The 25,705-nt window shown below is 38.7% G+C and overlaps 1 protein-coding gene and 1 long non-coding RNA gene across 3 annotated transcripts in view; one reads left to right on the forward strand and one right to left on the reverse strand.

Moving 5' to 3' along the window:
• Positions 1-5,209: 5,209 nt before the first annotated feature.
• Positions 5,210-19,844, reverse strand: LOC112851061 (uncharacterized). Of its 2 annotated transcripts, XR_003222740.2 has the most exons (3): positions 19,707-19,844; positions 15,380-15,473; positions 5,210-5,507 (listed from the first exon to the last, which is right to left on the reverse strand). It is a non-coding gene; the product is annotated as an uncharacterized LOC112851061 (long non-coding RNA). The 2 variants fall into 2 exon arrangements; XR_015245159.1 differs by lacking the exon at positions 15,380-15,473 and having other exon boundaries at positions 19,707-19,843.
• A 378-nt stretch (positions 19,845-20,222) lies between these two features.
• Positions 20,223-25,705, forward strand: part of ZNF529 (zinc finger protein 529) — a 38,193-nt gene continuing 32,710 nt past the window's right edge. Inside the window, exons 1-2 of the mRNA XM_086691024.1 lie at positions 20,223-20,332; positions 21,052-21,111. The gene's annotated coding sequence lies outside the window, so the exon portion shown is untranslated. The remainder of the gene's footprint in view (positions 20,333-21,051; positions 21,112-25,705) is intronic.

The raw sequence follows: 25,705 nt of genomic DNA on the forward strand, positions 1-25,705 counted from the left end.
AGAACGGCAGAGAGGGAAAGAGAGAGAGAGAGAGAGAGAGAGAGAGAGAGAGAGAATCCCAAACATGCTCTACACTCAGTGTGGAGCCCGACATGCGGCTTGATCCCCTGACTCTGGGATCATGACTTAAACCAAAATCAAAAGTTGGATGCTCAACTGACTGAACTGCCTAGGTCCGGGTCTTTCTGATCAAAATTTTATAAGCTTTATAGTATGGTATACTTGTGAATAATATCTGAAAAGTCTTTGAGATACTTTTCTAAGAAATATAAGAATGGTCGGCTTTAGCTCTGCTAGTTTGGATATACTTTTACTCTCATATGAAATGGAGAATGGAGGAAACAATATAATGAGCCCATCCATGGATGGGAGATAGATAGATACAGGAGATAAATACTGCATGATCTTGGAACTAAAAAGAAGAGGATTTAGGTACCTGGCTGGCTCAGTCAGTTGAGTGTCTGACTTCAGCTCAGGTCAAGATCTCAGTTTGTGAGTTTGAGTCCTGCTTGAGCCCCATTAAGCTCCACTCTCCACACAGAGTCCCCTTCAGATCCTCTGTCTCCCTCTCTCTCTGCCCCTCCCCAGTCACGCTCTCTCTCAAATATAAAAATAAACACAAAAAAACAAAACAAAACAAGGATTGTATGGAAGAGGATTGGGTGGAATGAAATGTCTTATAAGTAGGGCCTTGTTATCCATGAGAAATTACTTGGATTTCATTCTAAGAAAAAAGACAAGCCATTAAAAAAAATTGTAAGTAGGGACTATCAAATCCTGATCTGCATCAGAATTAATCCAATAGAGACATTAAAAATATAGATGCCTAGGACCTACCCTATAGATGCTGATTCAGTCCATCTGGGTTGGTCACTGTACATCAGTACTTTGCAACAACTTTCCCAGTTGATTCTGATCAACACCTAAATTTCAGAACCATGGACTTAACATTTTACCTTTTCATAACTTCTTTATCATATATACAGTCCTCTCATTCTCGGAGTTTCTTTCCTTTTCTTCAAATTTCCAATACCGTGTTAGCTATTGACTGCTGATATTCATTATTTTCAATTTATTTCCTCCATGTAATAATTTTATTTTTATGATACAGGGAAAATAAAATCATTGTTTCCCTTCTACTGTTCTTTCAGATTTGGAGTCCAGATGTGAGACAAAGACGTTTTTAGGGGGAAAAAAAGGCTCTCAATGCAAGGTAATGGAAGGAAAATCTTGACTTGGAGGATTCCCAATTCCAGAAATAACTGGCAAAATAAAAGCACGATTTAGGCAAGGGTCTCAAGACTGAGATCTTAGCTAAATGGAAATAATGGCTGGAAATGGAACCAAGTATAAAAAAGCGTAAGTCTCTTACTCCACATCAGGGAATTTATTAGAGATATTCTATGGGATAAGGAATATGAGAACATCATTGATTATAGTTCAAACTTTGTTCGTGATGAGAGAATTCATTCTAGTGAGAAAATCTATGATTGTAAAACATAGGGAAAGCCTTTTTGTGTGCACAAATGGTGAAATGCATTATCTGAAAATTCCTGCTGTTATGAAACTTAGTGTCTGAAGTTTAAATGTTGTATATCCATAAAATGGAGTATTATTCAGCTATTAAAAAAAGAAATAAAGTACTGATTCATGCTAAAACATAGATGAACCTTGAAAATATTACCCTAATTTAAAGAAGCCAGACACAAAGGCCAAATATTGCATGATTTCATTTATATAAAGTGTTCAGAAGAGGTAAAACCACAGAGACAGAAAGTATATCAGTAGTTGTATGAGCACTGGGTGGTGTATGTAAATGATGAATCACCGAATTCTACTCCTGAAACCAATATTGGACTATATATTAACTAACTAAAATTGAATAAATAAAAAAAAGAAAGTAGATTAGTGGTGATAAGGGGCTGGGGAGAGGGAAGAATGGGAAGACTATTAATGTTGATAGTGTTTTTTCCTGGGGTAATGAAAATGTTCTGGAATTGGTGGTAATGATTGCACAACTTTGTGAATATACTAAAAATTACTGAATTTTACACTTAAAGGGAGTAAATTTTATGGTTACATGAATTATATCTCAGTTAAAAGAGATTATTATATACACACACACACACACACACACACACATGCACAACAGGCTGGAAGAGCATCACGCTCTAATAGGCATTTCACTTCCACAAAGCATTTATTAGCAAGATGACTGTTTTCTAAAACTACAAAAGTGTATTTACAGCTAGTTAGAAAAACTATTAATTAAGTAATATGCAGGGCTTTTGGGTTTAGTAGAAATTTTAGAGATAATTAAAGAATTCACTGTTGAGAAACTACATGAATGTAAATAACATAGGAAGAGCTTTAGAGAATTTAGAGTTCATATTGGTGATGAGTCTCATGAATTTATGGAATGTAGGAAGTCCTTTACCTATGGAAGATACTTTTGAGTATATCAGAAAAGGTTTCCTGATGAGACACTCTATGAAATATATAGAAATTTGCTTAATAGTAAGATTTGATTCACACATTAATGACAATCAGAACCTACATGTTGAGAAAACATATAAGAAATGTATCAAGGCTTAAAATTAAAAAATTTTTTTTTAATGTTTATTTTTGAAGGAGAGAGAGACAGAGCATGAGCAGGGGAGGGGCAGAGAGAGTGGGAGACACAGAACCCGGAGTAGGCTCCAGGCTCTGGGCTGTCAGCACAGAGCCTGTTGTGGCTCTTGAACCCATGAACCATGAGATCATGACCTGAGCTGAAATTGAATGCCCAACCAACTGAGCCACCCAGGTGCCCCTTAAAAATTTTTTTAATGTTTAGTTATTTTTGAGTGGGGGGGGGGGGTGGGGGAGAAAATGGGGGAGGGGCAAAGAGGGAGGGAGACACAGAATCGGAAGCAGGCTCCAGGCTCCCAGCTGTCAGCACAGAGCCTGATGTAGGGATTGAACTCATGAACTGTGATATCATGACCTGAACTGAAGTCAGACACTTAACTGACCAAGCCACCCAGGCACCGCTAAGGCTTTTACAACAACATTCCCTATCTTTTTCAGATAGGGAAAATAAGAACAGAATTATTTTCAAAATTTTATTTTCTTTTTGAGAGAGCAAGAGTGAGCAGGGGAGGGGCAGAGAATCCCAAGCAGGATCCACGCTGTCAGTGTGAAGCCTGACATGGGGCTCAATCTCACAAACCGTGAGATCCATGACCTGAGCCGAAACCAAGAGTTGGACACTTAACCGACTGAGCCACCCAGGTGCCCCTCCTTGTTGCCATTCTTTACATAGAAGTAGAGGTACCTGGTCATAGGGAATAGATACATTCAACTTTATCAGATATTGCAAAATTGCTTTCCAGTTTATAATAGTATGTTCTGGTCAACTTGTGGAATATACTAGCTGTATAAACCTGTTTCTGGAATGTCTCTTCATGATTACTATTTATATCTTTTTTTCTTTTTATCTATTCCTTCTTTACCTATAGATTTATAAATTTACTTAAATGCATTTTCTGTATTCTGATTCTTCAGTTGTTACACAGGACACATTTATCTTCATTAAGTAGGACATATTTAATTTTCTCTGGAAATTAGTAGTTAGAACTTCACGTAGATAGAAGTTTCAAAATCGTAGAGTGTTGGATTCCTTTGGGTGTATTTGTTTGGGTTTCTTTAACTGATTGAATCCTAGGTCTTTCACCAAACTTAGAAGTTTTTATCCATTATTTCTTCATCTGTTTTTCAGCACTGCACTTTCTCTTCTCCTTCCAGGAATCCAATAACATGGATGTCTGATTTTTATCTACCCCACTGCCCCCACCTCCCATTTCATTAAAAATAAAACAACAGAAAACAGCTTTTTATCTCTGTTCAGATCAGATCATTTCTATTGCTCCACCTTCAAGTTTGCTGGATTCTCTCCTCTATAATCTCCATTTGGCTATTGAGCCCATTTGGTGAGTTTTAAATTTTGGTTATTGTATTTTTCAGTTCTAAAATTTCCATTTGGCTCTTTCTTTAATATCATGTTTCTTTACTGAGATTTCCTATTTTCCCTTTGTTTTAAGAGTGTTCTTAATTGTCCAGATATGTCATAAGAAGTAAAATTTCTGGGGTGCCTGGGTGGCTCAGTCGGTAAGCATCCGACTTCAGCTCAGGTCATGATCTCACAGCTCGTAAGTTTGAGCCCCCCATCGGGCTCTGTGCTGACAGCTCGGAGCCTGGAGCCTGCTTCAGATTCTGTGTCTCCCTCTCTCTCTGCCCCTAACCCATTCGCATTCTGTCTTTGTCTCTCTCAAAAATAAACAAACATTAAAAAAAAAATGTAAGTGAAAACCACACTGAGATACTACTTCACACCCATTAGAATGATTTTTTTTTTAAGGCAAAACAAAATGAGTGTTGATTAGGATGCAGAGAAATTGGAAGCATTGCTGGAGGAAACATAAAATGGTGCAGCCACTGGGAAAAACTGACATTTGACATTTCCTCAAAAAGTTAAACACAGAATTACCACCTGATCTAGTAATTCCACTTCTGATTATATACTAAAAAGAACTGAAAGCAGGGACACAAACATATTTGTGTACCCACGTTTGTAAAGCATTCTTGACAGTAGTGAAAAAGTTGAAGCAACTCAAGAGTCCACTAAGAATGTTTCTACACATTTTTGACTAATGTGGTAAATAGTGGAGTATTATTGAAGACATTATACTAAGTGAAATAAGCCAGTCACAAAAGGACAAATATTGTATGTCTCTTATATGAGGTGTTTAGAGTAGTCAAATTCATAGAGATAGAAAATAGAATGATAGTTGTTAGGGATTGAGGGAGAGGGGAATGGGGAGTTCTTGTTAAATGGGTATGGATTTTCTTGAGTTTTTGACATGGATGGTGGTTGTACAAAAATGTGAATGTATTTAATGTTACAATTATACACTTAAAATGGTAAATTTTAGAGTTAACTATATTAATTATGTGAGGTGATGGATGTGTTATATTCATAATCATCCTATAATGTATATGCATATCAAATCATCACATTGTACACTCTAAGTATATATAATTATATTTGTCAGTTACTCCTTAGAAATGTAGAAAAGGTAACTTTTATGCATATTTTACAATAATAAAAAGAAAAAAGACACAAATAAGTTAAAAATGAAAGACAGAAAAAGACATTCCATGCAAATAGTAAAAGGTAGAAGGTGTTCCTTTACTAAATCAATCAAAATACATTTTAATTTAAGAATTGTTACAAGATAGGCATCTGGGTGGCTCAGTCGGTTAGGTATCTGACTTTGGCTCAGGTCATGATCTCATGGCTCGTGAGTTCAAGTCCCGCATAGGGTGAGCTTGAGCCCTGCTTTGGGTGAGCTCAAGCCCCGCTTCAGGTGAGCACGAACCCTGCTTCGGATGAGCTCGAACCCTGCTTCTGGAGAGTTCCTCTTCTCTCTCTCTGTCCCTTGCTCGCTTGTGCCTTCTTGCTCTCTCTCAAAAAAATAAAAAAAAAGAATTGTTAAAAGACAAGAATTTCATTATATATTGATAAAACAGTAAATTAAGAAGATATAACAAACATAAATCTATATGCACCAAACAACAAAGCCCCATAATATGTGACAGAAACATTGAGAGAGCTGAAGAGAAATAGAACTTTCTGTAATAATAATTGGAGACATCAATATCCACTTCCACTCATGGACAGAACAATTACACAGATGATTAATAAAGAAACAGGATTTTGGTAACAGTATATTAGACCTAACAGACATATACAGAACACTCTACCTGCCACAGGATATTACACATTTTTCTCCAGTGCATATTAAACAACCTCTAAGATAGACCATATATTAGGCCACATTAAGTCTTAATACATTTTTAAAGTTTATAATCATACAACAGAAAGAAACTAGAAATCAGTAACAAAGGGAAAGTTTGAAAATTCACAAATATATAAAAATTAACTCAGTCTTAAACAACCAATGGGTCAAGGAAGAAATCACAAGGGAAATTAGAAAATACTTTGGGATGTAAGAAAATGAAAACAGAATACTCCAAATTGTAATATATATAATTATTTATAATTATATTTCATTTCTAATAATTATATAAAATTATTACTATAACAAAGCATACAATGGGAAACATACACATACATTGAAAAGATCTCAGGGGCGCCTGGGTGGCTCAGTTGGTTGAGCGTCCAATTTCAGCTCAGGTCATGATCTCACAGTTTGTTAGTTTGAGCCCCACATTGGGGTCTGTGCTGACAGCTCACAGCCTGGAGGCTGCTTTGGATTCTGTGTCTCCCTCTGTCTCCGCCCATCCCCTGCTTGTGCTCTATCTCTCAAAAATAAATAAACATTAAAACAATTTTTTTAAAGATCTCAAATCACCAACTTAACTTTAACACCTTAAGGAACCAGAAAAAGAACAAACTAAACCCAAACTAGCAGAAGGAAGGAAATAATAAAGATTAGAGCAAAGATAAATGAAATAGAAATAGGAAAACAATATACATATATGGTGTTTATTTTATTTTTGAGAGAGAGGAGTGGGGAGGGACAGAGAGAGAGGGAGACAGGGAACCCCAAGCAGGCTCCCCACTGTCAGCACAGAGCCCAACACGGGGCTCAAACCCATGAACCATGAGATGATGACCTGAGCTGAAATCAAGAAGAGTTGGATGTTTAACCAACTGAGCCATGCAGGTGCCCCCAAAACCATTATATTGACTAAGAAAAAGATGTTACTCAAATTACTAAAAACAATAGAAAGTGGAACATTACTATTGATTTTACAAAAATAAATACTATTGTAATAGAATGCTATAAACAGTTGTATAACACCAAATTAGATCACCTAGATATAATGGACAAAATCCTAGAAACACCCAATCCACCAAATAGGACTCATGAAGAAATAGAAAATATGAATAGCACTATAACCAGCAAGGAGATTGAATCAGTAATCAAAAACTTTTCAAAAAAGAAAAGCTTAGGACCAAATGGCTTCACTGGTGAATTCTACCAAAGAAGAGTTCACACGAGTCCTTTTCAAACTCTTTCAGAAAAATCAAGGAGGAAATACTTCCTAGTTCATTTGATGAAGCCAGCATTACCTTGATTTGTCAAAGAGCCAGGACAAAGACACTACAAAAAAGGAAAACTATAGAGTGATATACTTAGAAATATTGTAAAATCTGTCATAAAAATACTAGCAAATCAAATTTGGCAGGATATTAAAAGGATTGTACACCATGAACAAGTGGTTTTTATTCATAAGATACAAGGATTGTTCATTATGTGAAAACCAAATATAATATACCACATGATAGAATGTGGGAAAATACATGATTACCTCATTTGATGCAGAGAAAGCATATGGCAAAATTCAACACCATTTCATGGTTAAAAAACAAAACAAAACCATAATTAAATTAAAAGCAGAAGGAAACTTCCTCAACATGGTAAGGACCATTATATGAAAAACCTGCTGCTAACATCATATTCAATAGTGAAAGACTGAAAGCTTTCCTTGTAAGATCAGGAGGAATATTAAGATGCCCATTTTTGACCTTTCTATTCAGCACAGTATTAGAAGTTCTAGCTAGAGCAAAAAAAAAAAAAAAGTTCTAGCTAGAGCAATCAGGCAAGAAAAAGAAAAGGCAGCCAATTGTGAAGAAAAGTAAAGAATCTGTCCATAGATGATACTAGTTTTTGTTGAGGACTAAAAATTTCATTAAGAAGCTGGTGGATCATGGTCATGTTTGCTGTTTCTTAATGTTTTCAAAAGTTTTATAGTTCTTCTCTGAAGATGGCATGGCATGCTCCAGAACCAGAGAGGTCTACATTGCATGTTTCCTATCGTGGAGTTTCCTTGGTTGTGGAATCTGCCACATCTAAAATCCAAAGAGGCCAACCAGTCATTAATGCTTCTTGATGGTGGGAAGTGCAAGATGCAATACTGTATCCATTATTTCAGAGGGAATATTCTGGAATGCCTCAAACCACTATAACCCCAATATTATCACTGCTGTGGTGACATTTTAATCTTCATAATATTTATCTGTTTTGTTGTGTTTTACCAAACCCTCCAATCTGGTTACTATCTTTTGCTAAACCAGTCTGATTAGGATGATTTCAGTCGTGTAGTGGACCAGTATGTAGTCTGTGGGATGTCCAACTGGTCCAGATCTCTTTGAAATATGACAGAAGGAAGCTAAAATAACTTAGTTGTAGAGCCAGAATAAAAATGTGTAATATCCAGGGGCACCTGGGTGGCTCAGTTGGTTAAGCGTCCAACTTTGTCTCAAGTCATGATCTCATAGTTTGTGGGTTCGAGCCCCATGTCGGGCTCTGTGCTGATAGCTCAGAGCCTGGAACCTGCTTCAGATTCTGTGTCTCCCTCTCTCTTTGCCCCTCTCCCGCTTGAGCTGTCTCTCTCTCTCAAAAATAAATAAACATTAAAAAAATTTTTTAGACGCAAAACCTCCATCCCAAGTGAATGTGAACCGTTTGTGATCCACCTTTCTGACAAGGATGGCCAATAGTTAGTTCAATGATTGGATAATGTATTTATTTTCTACTGCTGCACAAGAAATTACCACAAATTTATCTTGATAATACTCATTTTTGTTTCAGTCTGTCAGAAGTCTGGGGATAGTATATATATATGGGTTCTCAGAAGGCTGAAAACCAGTGCTTGTTGGGGCTGTGATTTCATCTGGAGGTAGAGATTCTCTTCCAATCTCACTTGGGTTGTTGGCACAATTCAGTTCCCTTCAGGTGTGTGACTGAGGTCCCATTTTAAAATTATGTTTTTTTTTTTTTTAAATTTATTTATTTTGAGAGAGCATGTACAGGGTAGGGGCAGAGAGAGAGGGACAGAGAGATTCCCAAGCAGGCACTGCACTGTCAGCACAGAGTCCAACATGGGGCTCGATCTCACAAACTGTGAGATCATGACCTGAGCTGAGATCAGGAGTCAGATGCTTAACTGACTGAGTCATCCAGGTGCCCTAAGTTCCCATAATCTTGCTGGCTGTTGACTCAGTGTCATTTTCATCTCCTAGAGGCCACCCTGAGGTACTAGCCACATAGCCCCAACCATAGCTCACAACATGGTTGTATGATTTTTTTTTTCCAGGCCACCAGGAGTGTGTCTGCTGCTGTTTCTTCTCTCTTTTTAAAAAGCTCCCCAGTTAGATGAATAGTGGTAAGAAGGTTGGATTCTTGTCTGCTATTGTACATTTGGTTTCTATGTCTATTATGTCCTTTTTCTTCCTCTATTTCTAATTTACCACATCCTTTAAGTGAATACTTTGTAATATTTTAATGTATCCAGTGACTTCTTGCTATATTGTTTTATTTAGGTTTTTTTTATTAAAAATTTTTTTTAATGTTTATTTTTGACACAGAGAGAGAGAGAGAGACAGAGCATGAGTGGGGAGGGGCAGAGAGAGAAGGACACACAGAATCTGAAGTAGGCTCCAGGCTCTGAGCTGTCATCACAGAGCCCAACGTGGGGCTCGAACTCACGAACCATGAGATCATGACCTGAGCCGAAGTTGGATGCTCAACCGACTGAGCCACGCAGGCGCCCCTAGTTATTTAGTTTTTGATTACATAAATCTTGTTCTGGAGCTTATCAGAAGCAGTTTCAGATTTATGCTAACTTAAATCCAATAAGACAGAAATGTTAGACTCCCGAGGGGTTTATTCTCTTTTCTCCATTTTTGATGTATTACTGTTTTACTACATCTGTGTCTATATCTCTACATACTACATCTGTGTTACAACTCTACAATACCTTGCTATGATCATTACTTTCTATAATTGTGTTTTAAAGCTATTAGAATATGTATAGATTTATAGATTTTGTTGTATTTTCTTATTATTCTGGTTCTTATTTGTTCCTGTGGTTTTGAGTAACCATCTGGGCTCATTTCCTTATCTCCCTACTACAGCAGCATTGTTTCCTCCCACCTCTTTTGTTCTTTTGTGCTGTTACCAGTATAGTAATATTACATATTAACATTTTATATTATTTTTCTAACACATTATTTACATGTTTTATAGAAATGCTTTTAACATAAGACAACAAAGTAGAAAAATGTGCATTTGTATTGTATTTTATAATTACATAGTTACTTTTACAGGTGCTGTTTTTAATGTATATCAAAATTACAATTAGGGGTCATTTGCTTTCAGCTTGAAGAAATTAGTAATCTCTTCAAGCTGGTGACAAAGCCTCTCAGTTGTTTATCTTGGAATAAACAAGGCTTTATTTAGCCTTCATTAAAAAAAAAAAAAACCCTTTTAATTTTTATTTACTTTTGAGAGAGAGAGAGAGAAAGAGAGAGAGAGAGCAAGAGCACAAGCAGGGGAGGGACAGAGAGAGGGAGACACAGAATGTGAAGCAGGCTCCAGGCCCTGAGCTGTCAGCACAGAGCCCAATGCGGGGCTTGAACTCACGAACTGAGATCATGACCTGAGCTAAATACTCAACTGACTGGGCCACCCAGGTGCCCCTAGCTTTCATTTTTTAAAGCCACTCTGGCTGGGTGTAGGATTCTTGGTTAAAAGGCATTTGTCTTTCAGGACTTGGAATTTGTCTCCCCACTCCCTTCTGGCCTCCATTGTTTCTGATGTGAAGTCAGCCATTAATCTAGTTGGGGCTCCCTTTTAAGTGATGAGTTCTTTTTCTCTTGGTGCTTTAAAGACGTTTTCTTTGCTTTGTTTTCAGCATTTTTACCCTGATATGTTGGTGGATTCCTTTGTGTTTCTACTACTTTGAATTTGTCGAACTTCGTGGACACAAATTATGATGACTATTAAATGAACATTTGTTTACTGGAGCACAGACTGCTGGATGGGGAGTCATGGTTCAACAACAGAACACAGGAGAAATTGAAATAGAGAAGTGCATTACATGTCTTGGAGGAAGTACACAAGAGGCCAGATGAGAAGGTCAAGGCAGAGTGCAGACAGAGAAAGTACAACATGGGGCACATGGCTTTATTACAGTGGAGTGCTTTATGGTTCCTGGGCTGGGGCTGGATTGGTCAATACAAACCAAAAGAATAGTATTTTAGTAAGACTCCCACAGGAGTCTTATCTAAGGGGCACATACAGATGCTGGTAGCCTGAGGAGACTTGATCAGAAGGCTGTTGGGAAATCATATCAGGAACTTTCATTTGCTGTGACTCTGCAGGCTGCTACCTAGGGTATGTGCTTATATGAGGGGGTTAGTGTCAGTTGAAGATTTTGGCAAGACACTTAACCAAACGAAATGTATGCCAAAGCAGCAATATTAGTTTAGCTAATGATAATAGTAAATAATAGCTAATAATAATAGCTTAGCTAAACTCTCATTATTATTGTAAATAAATTTGGGAAGTTTTGAAGTTTTTTTAATGCTTTTTTTTCGAAACCTCTCTGTTCATTCTGGTATTCCCGTTATGCATATAATGGTGCACTTCACTAGTGCCCCACATTTCTCTGTTCATTTTTCCTTATTATTTTTTCTGTGCTTAAACCTGTATACTCACTAATGACCTATCTTCAAGTTTGCTAATTCTTTCTTCTGCTAATTCAAATCTTTTGAACCCTTCTAATGAAATTTTCAATTCTGGGATTTCCATTTTCTATCTTTGCGGTACTTGGCTGGCTTAGTTGGTACAGCATGTGACTCTTGATCTCAAGGTTGTGAATTCACACCCCACATTGGGATGGAGCCTACTCAAAATTTTTTTTTCTATCTTTATTGCCACACCTTACTTGATGTAGCATTGCCACTATTTCTTTAATCATGATTCCCTTTTGTTCTTTGAATATATTTATAATGGCTTCTTTGAAGTCTTTGTCTATTAAATCTGACATCTGGTTGCTCTATTAGGCAGTCTCTTTTTCTTTTTGCCAAAGCAGGAGTCATATTCTGTAGTTTCTTTGCATGTCTTATAAATTTTCTGTTGGCAAATAAGACATTTTAGATAATATATTGTTATTTCTGCATTCATCTGCTTAGGAAAATGTCAGAGGAGAAGGATATCCTCAAGAAAAGATAGAAGTAGGGCTTGAGATATTCCATGGCTACAAAGACCAGTTAGGGGTATAAATGGACCAAAAAAGAAAAAAAAATTAAAGATGTTTTTTTAAAAGTAAAAAGGATATAAGGTTTGATTCTGGGAAACTACTGTTTGGCTTCATGGTTTAAAACTTGTTCAAAAGTACAACATTCATTTGGGCTTTATGATAGAATATCTGTTGTATATTGCATCACTTTCTTTCCTGCCTCAATGTGGAAATTAAAGAGGGAGGAATAGGCAAACCGGGAATATAGAAGGGCTGACCTATTGCAGCTGTAGGTACTGTCACTCCTAGTTGGTGGGAAAAAGAGAGCAAGAGAAGGGGAAATAGTTTTGAATGTTTGGTCTCATGAATACTTTGCAACCTCTCATTATTTTACTGTATTTTAGGGCTTTTTCATATAAAATTTGTATACACTGTATACATAGGTATGAAAAATATCAACTGACCTTATTAGTTAAGTACCCCTTAATATGCTCCAGCACTAAGCAAACATTAATTCATTTTGTCTACATATTTACCTTTCCTGGATATCTCCTGTAAAAGGAATTATACAACATGCGGTACTTTGTGACTAGTTTCTTTTATTTACCCTAAAGTTTTGAAGATTCAAGTTATAGCACGTATCCTTTTCATTTCTTTTTATTGTTGAATAATGTTACCTTGTATGGGTATGCCACATTTTGTTTATCCATTCATCAGTTGATGGATATTTGGGTTGTTTCCATGTTTTGGCTGTTATGAATAATGCTGCTGTGAACACACGTACATGTTTTATGTGGACATATATTTTCATTTCTCTTGATTATATACATGGGGGTGGAATTGTGGATCTATGTTTACCCATTTGAGGAACTGCCAGATTCTTTTCCACAGTAACTGCACCATTTTATATTGTCTAGTTGTGTATGAGTTTTGATTTCCCCATGTCCTTGCCAATACTCATTACCTTTATATTTGATTCTAGCACATCCTTGTGTGTAGTATCTTATTATTTTGCTTTCCATTTCGCTGTTGGCTAAAGGTCCTGGGATTTTATTATACCTTTATGCATAAAGAAAGTAAACAGAATTCCCTTAACATAAAAATATTTTAACTATTTATGGCTTTCAATAAAACACAGATGACAGTTTAAACATTATTACCTGGGCAGCAAATAATGAAATAAATAACTAATAGGTTTACAGATTTAGAAAGTAAGGGACAGGAGAGCGAGGCTAATATTCATTTAATGTTCTCAATTTAACACTTTATTATATCAGTTTCTTTGAAATAAATTTTATGACAAAGAATGGTATTAATTCCACTGCAGCTCCACAGGGAGAGGGAGGACATGGCCTTCCTATTTTTCTAAGATTACTTTTTACTACTGTTCATTAGGTGGGTCTCCCTTCTTAGGCTAAGACATTAACTTGTTTGCGTTGTAATACAAAACAGGACTGGAAAGCTCAAAATATAAGGAAATGGAAAGTGCACAAGATAATTTTTAAAAATGTTTATTTATTTGGGGGCACCTGGGTGGCACAGTCGGTTAAGCGTCTGACTTCAGATCAGACGATGTCAGTTTGTGGGTTTGAGCCCCACATAGAGCTCTGCACTGACAGCCCAGAGCCTGGAGCCTGCTTTGGATTCTGTGTGCCTCCCCCCCCCGCCTCAAAAATAAACATTTAAAAATAACTAATAAGTAAATGCTTATTTTGAGAGAAAGAGCACATGCACATGTGTGAGTGGGGGGGAGGGGCAGAGAAAATCCCAAGCAGCATCAGTGCTGTCAGCTCAGAGCCCAACATGGGGCTCCATCTCATGAACCGTAAGATCATGACCTGAGCTGAAACCAAGAGTCAAATGCTTAACCAACAGAGCCACCCAAGGTGCCCCTGCAGAAGATAACTTTGTTAAGACACAATGTAATGCAGAGCATATAATGTTTGCAATCAGGATGACATTTCACTTTCCATCTTGCACAATCCTGTCTTTGCCTAATTTCTCACTGTTACCTCTTCTGCCTCACATCTGAGCATCCAAACAATGTGGCATGTAAATTAAGAAACCATATATACTGATACTCAGAAGACATAGGGTAAATGTAAGATGTTGTTTACAGATCCATAGTTACTGACGCAGTTGGGAACTGAGCTGTGTATTATTAACCATCATATCCAGTGATGGATCCAGTGAGGATCCAGGCTCTCACTACCCACAAAAACTCAACCTCCCATGTTGCCACTGCTAAAGAATAAACAAAGGGGGCATGTCAATGTGATTAAAAGTAGTTAATCAATTAGCAGGAATTCATATTAATCTCTTTGGGTGTGCATAGTTGCCTTATGCTATACAGTTTTCCAGCTATTTTTAATTTTAGTTTTGTGACATACAAGTGGAAAAACACTAATTTACTGAATGACTACATTACAAGCACTTTATATTCTTTATAAACTCCTTTGTATACTTTGTAAATATCCCTTCATTTAGACATGGTAGGTAGAGCACTGGCATGTCTATCTTCATACTTTATCTGAAGAGAATGAGTCTCAGTGATATTAAAATAAAAATAGGGATACAACTAAAAATGGTGCACGTGGAGACTGGAATCTAGATCTGTTTGACCCCAGAACTCATGAACATTATCCTGTAACTGACTGTCTCCACATGAGCTTGAATCTGGGAATATCTGCTGGCCAGGAGGTAGCCCATTTCTACATCAAATTATACAAAAACTTCATATTCATCCTTTAGCCCCCATAAACCTCCAAACTGGCAGTAATGGGAAGGCAGGGAGTGGAAGGTGAAAGGCCTGAATATTTAACCAATTCTCTTTCGTCTTCTTCTCTGCAGTCAGCATTTGGGTTTATTTTTCCAAATACACAGACTAAGAAAGGCAAGGACACTGCACTTTAGCCTCAACAAGTGACATGCTATTCTACTGAGTCTTTATCTTCCAAGAGCTGTTGCCAGGCCTCCTTTTAGCTCCATATCCCATCTCCCCAGTTTCTTTTTAATCAAGCTTATACTTCTTATGCTACACTTTGATTTCTGTTGGATCATGTTTTCTTTATTCCCCTTTTCTACTGGATTAAAAACTATTCTATTTCTTTTATAGGGTACCCTTAAATTTTTAACTTGTATCTTTGATTTGTAATTAGTGGGCATCTCCAGAAACACTTTAGAATGCTTTAAGTACTTTTTTTCTATTGTTATCTGGTGATTTTAATCTAATTTGTTTTGAAATGCCATTAAAATTAATAATTATTGTTTAGTATATGCTTACATTTTCCAACAGTTACCGATTTTATCTCATTCAGTCTTTCCAGGTTTAACGTACTTCTTGCCAATGTACATCCTTTAGAAATTCTCCAGTGAGTCTATGAAAGAAAAGGGTGGATAGTATTGAATTTATGTCCAAAGGAAGGCTTCGGACACTATTCCTTCTTTTACTGAGATTCAAGGTCTATTCTATCCATAGGCTCTTGTCATCATGGACCCGCTCCTCTTGTCCTTTCTCTTCTCCAGTGCTTTGTGTATAGAAAGCAGGCTTTCCCATCTGCTCTTTCAACCCTAGGTTACTTCTATACTTTTGGTGCCTATTATAGAGTGGAGGCATATAAACAGGACAAGGCATTCCTGGCATATGACTACATGGGAGAGGAGAAACATGATCCAGAAGGGTGAGCTGGAGAAGAAGGAGGACACTGTGATATGGGACCTCCCTTCTCACCATATATTAATATGTTATTAATACATGTATTAATATGTACACAATAATAATACATATTAATACAATAATTAGCGATACATATTAATAACATAATAATAATGCATATATTAATATTGTAATCTGATTTTACCTCCACCTTTACTGAAAAACCAAGGTCTGTGGACATGATGAAGTCTTTCCCTTGTATGGGCTCTCCTACACACTCACTACTTAGACATCAAATCACTGTCTAGGTAAGATTGGTTCATTCAAGGAATATATAGTTACTTAATTCAAGAGAATGTATGTTTGTGGGCATGAGAAAGGAGATGCTGAGTGAAATACTCAATAAGTGAACAGTATTTAAAATTAGAAGAACTTGGAGAAGGCAGAGCTCTGTTTATCTGGTGAGAATAAAAGGAAATGACCAGTTTCTTGAAAGGGAATACTATCTCCAGGAAGTTTCAAGATAGGAAAATGCTCATAAATGCTAGAGGGGAAAAGAATATTTCAGAAAAGAGAGAAGAAACAACATCTCACCTGAGGTATTTCTTTAAGATTTGCAAGAGAGGACCTTTTTTCTTTTGGATACTTTGTTAGGAAGGTGGAAAGGGAGAGAGAAGAGAGGCAAAAGTAGCCATGTAAAATCCCACTTCCCTTAAATGTTTCCATAATAACTTGGTTAAATCTGCCTAGTTCAGCAGTAAACATTTACTATTAAGTATTAAGAATCATTATGTTAGGGGTTGCCTGGGTGGCTCAGTCGGTTAAGTGCATTGGACTCTTGATTTCAGCTCAGGTCATGATCTCATGGTTCGTGAGTTCAAACTCCACATTTGGCTCTGCACTGACAGCATGGAGACTACTTGGAATTCTCACTTTTCTCCTCTCTCTCTGCCCCTCTCCCACACTCTCTCAAAATAAATACATAAACATTAAAAAAAAAAGAATCATTATGTTAGGGGCACCTGGGTTGCTAAATCGGTTAAGTGTCCAACTTTAGTTCAGGTGATGATCTCCCGGTTCATGAGTTCGAGCCCCACATTGGGCTCTCTGCTGTGAGCACAGAGCCTGTTTCGGATCCTCTGTATCCGCCTCTCTCTACCCCTTCCCTGCTTGTTCTCCCTCTCTTTCTCAAAAATAAATAAACATTAAAAAAATAAACATCCTCCACATTAAAAAAAATCATTGTTAAATATTAACTACTCAATAATAAAGGTTTGAGTAATAGAGGAGAAACTGATTATGTAGTTTTCTACGCTATAGGCTCCAGTCATATGGAAAAAAAATTTTCCTTTATATGAACTTTCAAATATTGATTTTTATAGTAAATATTTTTATTAGAGAATAAGACTGACTTTGTGATGAGGAGTATTTCAGATACTTTTCCTTGACTCAGAATGTCTGAAAAGTTATGAAATCACCCATGATTTCATCTAGGAATGGGGCTGGGGAGGGAGAAATCCCTCGAATCTGTTAAAAGAAGTACAGAGATAAGAAGTATTTTTCTTGTGTGCTACCTATTGAATCCTGGTCATTTCAACACATTAGAATTAGTTAATATGGCATTCCAGGTATATAATCCTATCACCTGTAATTTTACCTCCTACTTACCAATTCTTTTTTATAAAAATAATGTGTAAGTTTAATGTGTACCATGTTATGATGTGATACGTGTATACACTATGAAATGATTGTCACCATAAAGTTAGTTAACACCTCCATCCTCTCATATAATTATCTTTTTTGGTTTTGTGGTGATAACATTTAAGATCTAATCTCTTAACAACTTTGAAGTACATAATACACAGTATTGTTCATTGTAGTCACCACACTGTACCTTAGATTCTCCAGAACTTATCTTTTGTATCCTTTGACCAACATCTCTCCATTTCTCCTACCCTCGTAACCCCATGGCAACCACCATTCTACTATTTCAATGACTTTTTTATTTTTTTTTGTTTTTGTTTTTTTTTTTTAATTTTTTTTTCAACGTTTTTTATTTATTTTTGGGACAGAGAGAGACAGAGCATGAACGGGGGGGGGGGGGGGGCAGAGAGAGAGGGAGACACAGAATCGGAAGCAGGCTCCAGGCTCTGAGCCATCAGCCCAGAGCCCGATGCGGGGCTCGAACTCACGGACCGCGAGATCGTGACCTGGCTGAAGTCGGACGCTTAACCGACTGCGCCACCCAGGCGCCCCTCAATGACTTTTTTAAAAAAAGATTCTGCATATAAGAGAGATCATACAATATTTGTCTTTCCAGAGAAGACACTTAGCATATGCCCTCAAGGTCCATCCAGGTGGTCACAAATGGTAGGATTTACTTCATTAAAAAAATTTTTTTAACGTTTATTTATTTTTGAGAGACAGAGAGAGAGACAGAGCACAAGTTGGGGAGGGGCAGAGAGAGGGAGACACAGAATGCGAAGCAGACTCCAAGCACCCAGCTGTCAGCATAGAGCCCAATGCAGGGCTCCAAACCACAAACTGTGAGACCATGACCTGGGCTGAAGTCGGTCGCTTAACTGATGGAACCATCCATCCTCCCCAGATTTACTTCATTTTAAAGGCTGAATAAATACTCCATTGTGTATATATATACCACTTTTTCTTTATTCATTCATCCATCAATGGACACTTTGGTTGATTCCATGTCTTGGCTATTGTGAAGAATGCTACAGTGAATATGGGAATGCAGATTTCTTTGATATCCTGTTTTCATTTCCTTTGGATATCTCTATACTGCTATTTTACTTGATTAGAAACAGTCATAATTCCATAAGCAGAATCAAAATGACACATACCTTACTAGATACATAGTGTTTCTCAGTAGTCAATACCACTTACATAGTGATCTAATTTAATAGTCACCATGGCGTGGAGTAAGTACACAAAATCACGATAAATAGAGTTGGTACATACTCATTGGGTCTCCTATGTCTCACCCACTTCACAAAGCCACAATCCCATAGGATCTTACATCACATTCATAACTCCGCTAAGTCCATCTCATAATTCCATACAAGACAGCAAATCAAACTCGAAAACCACTTACTCCACAGTTACATAGAGCCTCAAACACAAGTCACTAACAACTAATTATTCTGCAAGGTTTATCAACTTCTTAGACAGTTAAATATAAACTGAACTATTACCCAGCTTTTTTTTCTTCTAGGTATTACCCCAGGAGAAATGGAAACATGCCAGCTTTATACATAGTATGTAAAACCTGGAAATACAACAAATGTTCACCAAGAGAAAAATGCATACACAAATTGTGACATATTCACACAATTGAATGTTGTTCAGAAATGAAAAGAATGAACTACATTAATAAACCTCACATTAATAAACCTTACAAAACTAGGATGTGAAAAAGAGAATTGCAGAACTGACAACTAAAATGTGGGCATGTGTATCAGAACTATTGCGGGGGCATCTAGGTGAAGCCTCCCAATTCGCCTCAGATCATGATCTCATGGTTTGTGAATTCGACCCCCCCCCCCCCCGTGGGGCTCTGTCTTGACAGCTCAGAGCCTGGAGCCTGCTAAGGATTCTGTCTCCTCTTTCTCTCTGCCCCTACGCCGCTCGCGCGCGCGCTCTCTCTCTCTCAAAAACAAACTTAAAAAAAAAAAAAAAAGAACTTTGGCTGTCTATGCTGTGAGACTGGAAAAGGACACGAGAGAACTTCCTGGCAGCGATGGTATAAAATACACACCAGGGCAGGCATACACATACCCAGCGTCTGCTATATGCCAGACGCCATTCTGGGTGCTGGGGCTTTCTCAAGGGGCAAAAACTGACAAAACTCGTCATCTCTGGTTCACGACCACGGGGTCCCGCACACACAGGCCTGAGTGAAGAGAAACCTCGACAGGCACCGGCTCCCGTTTCTCACCTCAGCCTTCCCGCCCGAACTGCAGTACCCTCCTCAGCCCTTCTCGGCCCGACATCCCTCAGCACGGATTCGATTGCTTCCCGGGCCCTCCTCAACCTGGATCCGATTCCCTCAACGCTCCTGGGTTAGGGTTTCCGGTTCTCTCCCGGTCTTCCCAGACTCAGGCTGCCTCCGTTTTCCTCCTTGCCCCGCCTCTGGCAGGGTTCCGCTTCCCTTTACTTTCCTCCCTGCCCAGGTTTCCGATTACTTTCTCGGCTTGGGCTCTAGTTCATGCAAAGACCTCTCGCTCCCACGAAACCATCACCCGGCTCTTTCATGTTTTAAGAACCGCCACGGGCAACCTTCCGCGGAGGACGAAAGATCAGCCCACCCGGAACTCTCAGGTGTTTCGGGGGCGTGACGTGAAATTCGCGACGGTTGTACTCTGCTGCGCTCGAAAACCAGAACATTTTTTTTAGTGTTGGACTACGTTTCCCACAGGCCCCAGGGCCACGAATGGGCTTCGACTTTTGGTTCCGCTTCCGGTATCTTCGTGGTTATTGGGTTTTGCCTGGTGAGTTAAGGTGATCCAGGTCGGGTTGCGGGAGGAGCTCGCGGTATGGAGGTCCTAAGCTCCCGGGGCGCGGGTAAGGCAGATGGAGCCAGGAGCCTTGTCCCGGTGTTTGCGTAAACCTCGCACGACGGTGGTTTCGGGTTTTACTGTCTGTGACAAGTTCGTTGTGAACTCTTAGTGCACACGCCTGCATGCGTGTGAGTGAGAGTGTGTGTGACAGGCCCTGGAGTGCCCAGACTGGTATACGATAAGGCTAGTGGGACTGTCAGTACACAGTCTACGGTGACGAAAGGTGTCTGATACTGTGACCGAGTGATCCTGTGACAGCTGGGCTGTAACCGACTGTAAGTTTGAACGCAGTGGGTAGGATTTTTTAAAATTTCCCTAGTAAACCTGTAGGAGTGCTTCACACAGAGGGGATATTGGGGAAGTGAGTGTTGCCCACCCAGGGTCCACTGTAGGTTCCATGGTTACTTGGAAGTGTTTCCCTGGATTCTCCTCTGTTCTTACATCTTAGAGCCAGTTTGATCTATCTATAAAGAAATAGACATCAGAGGGGAAGTCATTGCTTTCAGAACCACAGTGTGCCCCCTAGAAACTGCTGTGAACTTAGATTCCAGCGCTGTTTATAGGTATGGCCTTTAAGTGTGACACTGTTAAAAGTCAGCAGTATTCTATTTATCTCTTATTCCATCTAGATATATTTGTGGTGGGTCATGGGTCATGTCTGATGGTGGACAGTGTGTTGTTTAGCCTGTCCAGAACCTCAAGGGTCCCTTCTTGGTCTTGTAGTTCTGCAAGAGAAGCCTCCTGAAGTAGAGGAGAGTGTTGCTACTTAACAGCGCGTTCAAGGTCAGTTCGTGTTTACTTTTTGTTCTGTCATATATATTTGCTTTACAGAACATAAAATATTTGCTTTCCTTCTAGATTGTATGACCTAATTGTGACCCATCCATTTACCTGATCCCTAGGTGGTTGCCCCTTCCCAGTTAATAACAGGACCATAGGGATGGGTCCCCTTCTTCTCCAGTGCTTTTCCTTTTCCTTCCCAGTTAATATTCATATACATATTGGTAATTATTCAGTTTCCTCATGTGCTGTTTTCTTTCCTAAAGATGGTACAGAAATAGAACTAGTTGAACTCTTCGAGGATAAACTAAGGACTTTAGAGTGTGTTTTGTCAAGGAAGAGACTGGTGGTTAGGTAGAATAACACACCAGACACCTTTGATTTTATTCACAGACTTGATTTTCAAACAAAGGAAGGTAGGAAATGGTTTCATTGATTTTAGTCAGTAAGACATTTTAGGAGTAGGAATATGATTGGAGTTTGTGAAGAGAGGTCTGTGTGAACAAGGGCAGGGAGTTTTTCCTGAGAATCCAATCTCTTGGAGTGGTGAGAACTAAGTCTTGAGATTTGGCAGTATGACTTTTTCAGACCACATACTGTGAGAGGCTGCATAATATAACGGTATTTGAATCTAAAGGTAATATAATGCAAGACACTTGTGTAATTTAAAATTTTCTTTTGTACACAGTTTAGAAAGTAAAAGGAAACAGTTGAAATTAAGTATAATATCCATTAACCAATATATCTAAAATATTATTTCAACATGTAATAATATAAATAAATGGAAGTATTTTACATTCCTATCTTCATACTGAGTTTTCAAAATCTGATACATATTGTTATAGCACTTTTCAGTTTGGATGCTAAATTTTCAGTGGTTATGGTGAAATGTATTTCCTTATGTGGATCCTGAGAAACTTAACAGAAACCCATGGGGGAGGGGAAGGGAAAAAAAAAAAAAAAAGAGGTTAGAGTGGGAGACAGCCAAAGCATAAGAGACTCTTAAAAACTAAGAACAGGGGCGCCTGGGTGGCGCAGTCGGTTAAGCGTCCGACTTCAGCCAGGTCACGATCTCACAGTCCTTGAGTTCGAGCCCCGCGGCAGGCTCTGGGCTGATGGCTCAGAGCCTGGAGCCTGTTTCCGATTCTGTGTCTCCCTCTCTCTCTGCCCCTCCCCCATTCATGCTCTGTCTCTCTCTGTCCCAAAAAATAAATAAACGTTGAAAAAAAAAAAAAAAAACTAAGAACAAACTGAGGGTTGATGGGGGGGGGAGGGAGGGTGGGTGATGGGTATTTAGGAGGGCACCTTTTGGGAGGAGCACTGGGTGTTGTATGGAAACCAATTTGACAATAAATTTCATATATTGAAACAAAAAAAAAAGAAATGTAGTTATACCCAAACTGTAAAGTTGTGTTTAATTGGAAAACATTTTATATCACTTTTGTATTTAAATTAAAAATTAAAACAGGGGCGCCTAGGTGGCTCAGTCAGTTAAGCATGCAACTTCGGCTCAGGTCATGATCTTATGGTTTGTGAGTTAGAGCCCTGTGTCAGGCTTTGTGCTGACAGCTCAGACCTGGAGCCTGCTTCCAGTTCTGTGTCTCCCTCTCTCTCTGTGCCCCGTCCCCCTCTTCTCTCTCTCTCTCTCTCTCCCTCAAAAATAAGTAAACATTAAAAAAAATCTTTAACAATTAAAACAAAATTTCAGTTCCTTGTTCACTCTAGCTACATTTCAAGGAGGCAATAGTTATTAATCTTTATGTTTTACAATTTTATGTTGTAAAATGTAGATAATGATATCAATGCCTTATGGGTTTTTTATGAGGATTGGATATATTAATCTGGGCACAGCCCTAGAACACTTAATAACAGCCTTGCATTTATCAAATCCTCAGGAAACAAATGAAATTATGGTTATGTAAAGAGTCTAAGTATCCACCATAAATTTTCTAAAAATCAAGAACAATAAAGACATAAAATTGGGGCACCTGGGTGGCTCAGTCGGTTAAGTGTCTGACTTTGGCTTAGGTCATGATCTCACGGTTTGTGGATTCGAGCCCCACGTTGGGCTCTGTGCTGACAGCTCTGAGCCTGGAGCCTGCTTCGGATTCTGTGTCTCCCTCTCTCTCTGTGCCTCCCCCACTCTCGCTTTGTCTCACTCTGTCTCTCAAAAATAAGTGTAAAAAAATTTTTTTAAAAAGATATAAAATTAATTTTGATGAGATTTAAAAAAAAATTTTTTTTTTCAACGTTTATTTATTTTTGGGACAGAGAGAGACAGAGCATGAACGGGGAAGGGGCAGAGAGAGAGGGAGACACAGAATCGGAAACAGGCTCCAGGCTCTGAGCCATCAGCCCAGAGCCCGACGCGGGGCTCGAACTCCCGGACTGCGAGATCATGACCTGGCTGAAGTCGGACGCTTAACCGACTTCGCCACCCAGGCGCCCCTAATTTTGATGAGATTTAAAAGGAATCTTTGAAAATCAGATTTGCTAATGTCCTAGAATAGAACTTAGTTTTCTTTTTCCAAATTGTTTATTTATATGTATTTCTTTCTTTTTTTTAAGTTTATTTATTTATTTTGGGAGAGAGAGCGTGTGCGCACACACTCGAGCAGGGGAAGGGCAGAGAGAGAGGGAGAGAGAAAGAATCCCAAGCAGGCTCCCTGCTGTCACCATGGTGCCTGACATGGGTCTCAAGCCCGTGAACCCATGTGATCATAACCTAAGCTGAAACCAAGAGTTAGGCGCTATATTGATTGAGCCACCCAAGTGCTCCCTCATTTTTTTTTTAATTCTAGTTAAGTTAAGGGGTGCCTGGGTGGCTCAGTTGGTTGAATGTCAGACTCTTGATTTCGGCTTAGGTCATGATCCCAAAGTTGTGGGATCATACACTGTGTTGGGCTCTTCACTGAGCGTGGAGTCAGCTTGAGATTCTCTCTCACTCTCTTTCCCTCTTCCTTCTCACCCACTCATGTGCGTGCTGTCTCCCACTCTCTCTCTCTAAAATAAATGAAATGGAAAAAAACTTTTTTTTTTTTTTTTTTTTTTTTTTTAATTTTTTTCAACGTTTATTTATTTTTGGGACAGAGAGAAACAGAGCATGAACGGGGGAGGGGCAGAGAGAGAGGGAGACACAGAATCGGAAACAGGCTCCGGGCTCTGAGCCATCAGCCCAGAGCCCGACGCGGGGCTCGAACTCACGGACCGCGAGATCGTGACCTGGCTGAAGTCGGACGCTTAACCAACTGCGCCACCCAGGCGCCCCGGAAAAAAACTTTTAATCCTACTTAGTTAACATAGTGTAATAATGGTTTCAGGAGTAGAATTTAGTGACTCATCACTTACATACAACACCCAGTGCTCATCATAACAAGTGCCCTCCTTAATACTCATCACCCATCTAGCCCATCCCCCACCTCCCTCCCTCCATCAACCCTCAGTTTGTTCTCTATCAAGAATCTGTTATGGTTTGCTTCCCTCTCTCTTTTTTCCCCCCTTCCCATATGTTCATCTGTTTTGTTTCCTAAATTCCATATATGAGTAAAATCATATGGTATTTATCTTTCTGAGTGACTGATTTCCCTTAGGTTAATACACTCTAGCTCCATCCATGTCATTGCAAATGGGAAGATTTCTATTTCTTTGATGGCTGAGTAATATTCCACTGTCTATACCACATCTTCTTTATCCATTCATCAGTCCATGGACCCTTGGGCTCTTTCCATAGTTTGGCTATTTTTGTTGCTGCTATAAACATTGGAGTGCATGTGCCCCTTCGAATCAGCATTTTGGTATCCTTTGGATAAATACCTAGTAGTGCAATTCTTGGGTCATAAGGTAGTTTTATTTTTACCCTTTTGAGGAGCTTCCACAGTGATTGCATGAGATTGCATTCCCACCAGTAAGAGGGTTCCCCTTTCTCCACATCCTCGCCAACATCTGTTTCCTGAGTTGTTAGTTTTAGCCATTCTGACAGGTGTGAGGTGGTATCTCATCATGGTTTTGACTTGTATTTCCTTGATGATGAGTAATGTTGAGCATTTTTCATGTGTCTTTTAGCCATCTGGGTGTCTTCTTTGGAAAAATGTCAATTCGTGTCTTCTGCACACGCACTTGAGCAGGGGAAGGGCAGAGGAAGAGGGAGAGAGAGAATCTTAAGCAGGCTCCACACCCAGGCTGTGTGAACATGGGGGTATCTATATATATCTTTTTGAGTTAATGTTCAAGTTTCCATCAGATAAATATCCAGAAGTGAAATTGTTGGATCATATGGTAGTTCTGTTTTAACTTTTTGAGGAACCTCCATACCGTTTTCCATAGCAACTGCACCAATATACATTTCCACCAGCAGTGCACAAGAATAGATTTCCTTTTCTCCTCATCCTTCCCAACACTTGTTATTTCTTGTCTTTTGGATAGTAGCCATTCTAGGAGGTGTGAAATGATGTGTCATTGTGGTTTTGATTTGTATTTCCCTGATGATTAGTGGTGGTAAACAACTTTTCATGTGTATTGGCCACCTGCATGTCTTCTTTGGAAAATATCTATTCAGACTCTCTACCCATTTTTAATCAGATTGTTTTTTGGCTGTTGA

The sequence above is a fragment of the Puma concolor genome, chromosome E2 (assembly GCF_028749965.1).
Source record: "Puma concolor isolate L17-30 chromosome E2, mPumCon1.1.hap2, whole genome shotgun sequence".
NCBI lineage: Eukaryota > Metazoa > Chordata > Mammalia > Carnivora > Felidae > Puma > Puma concolor.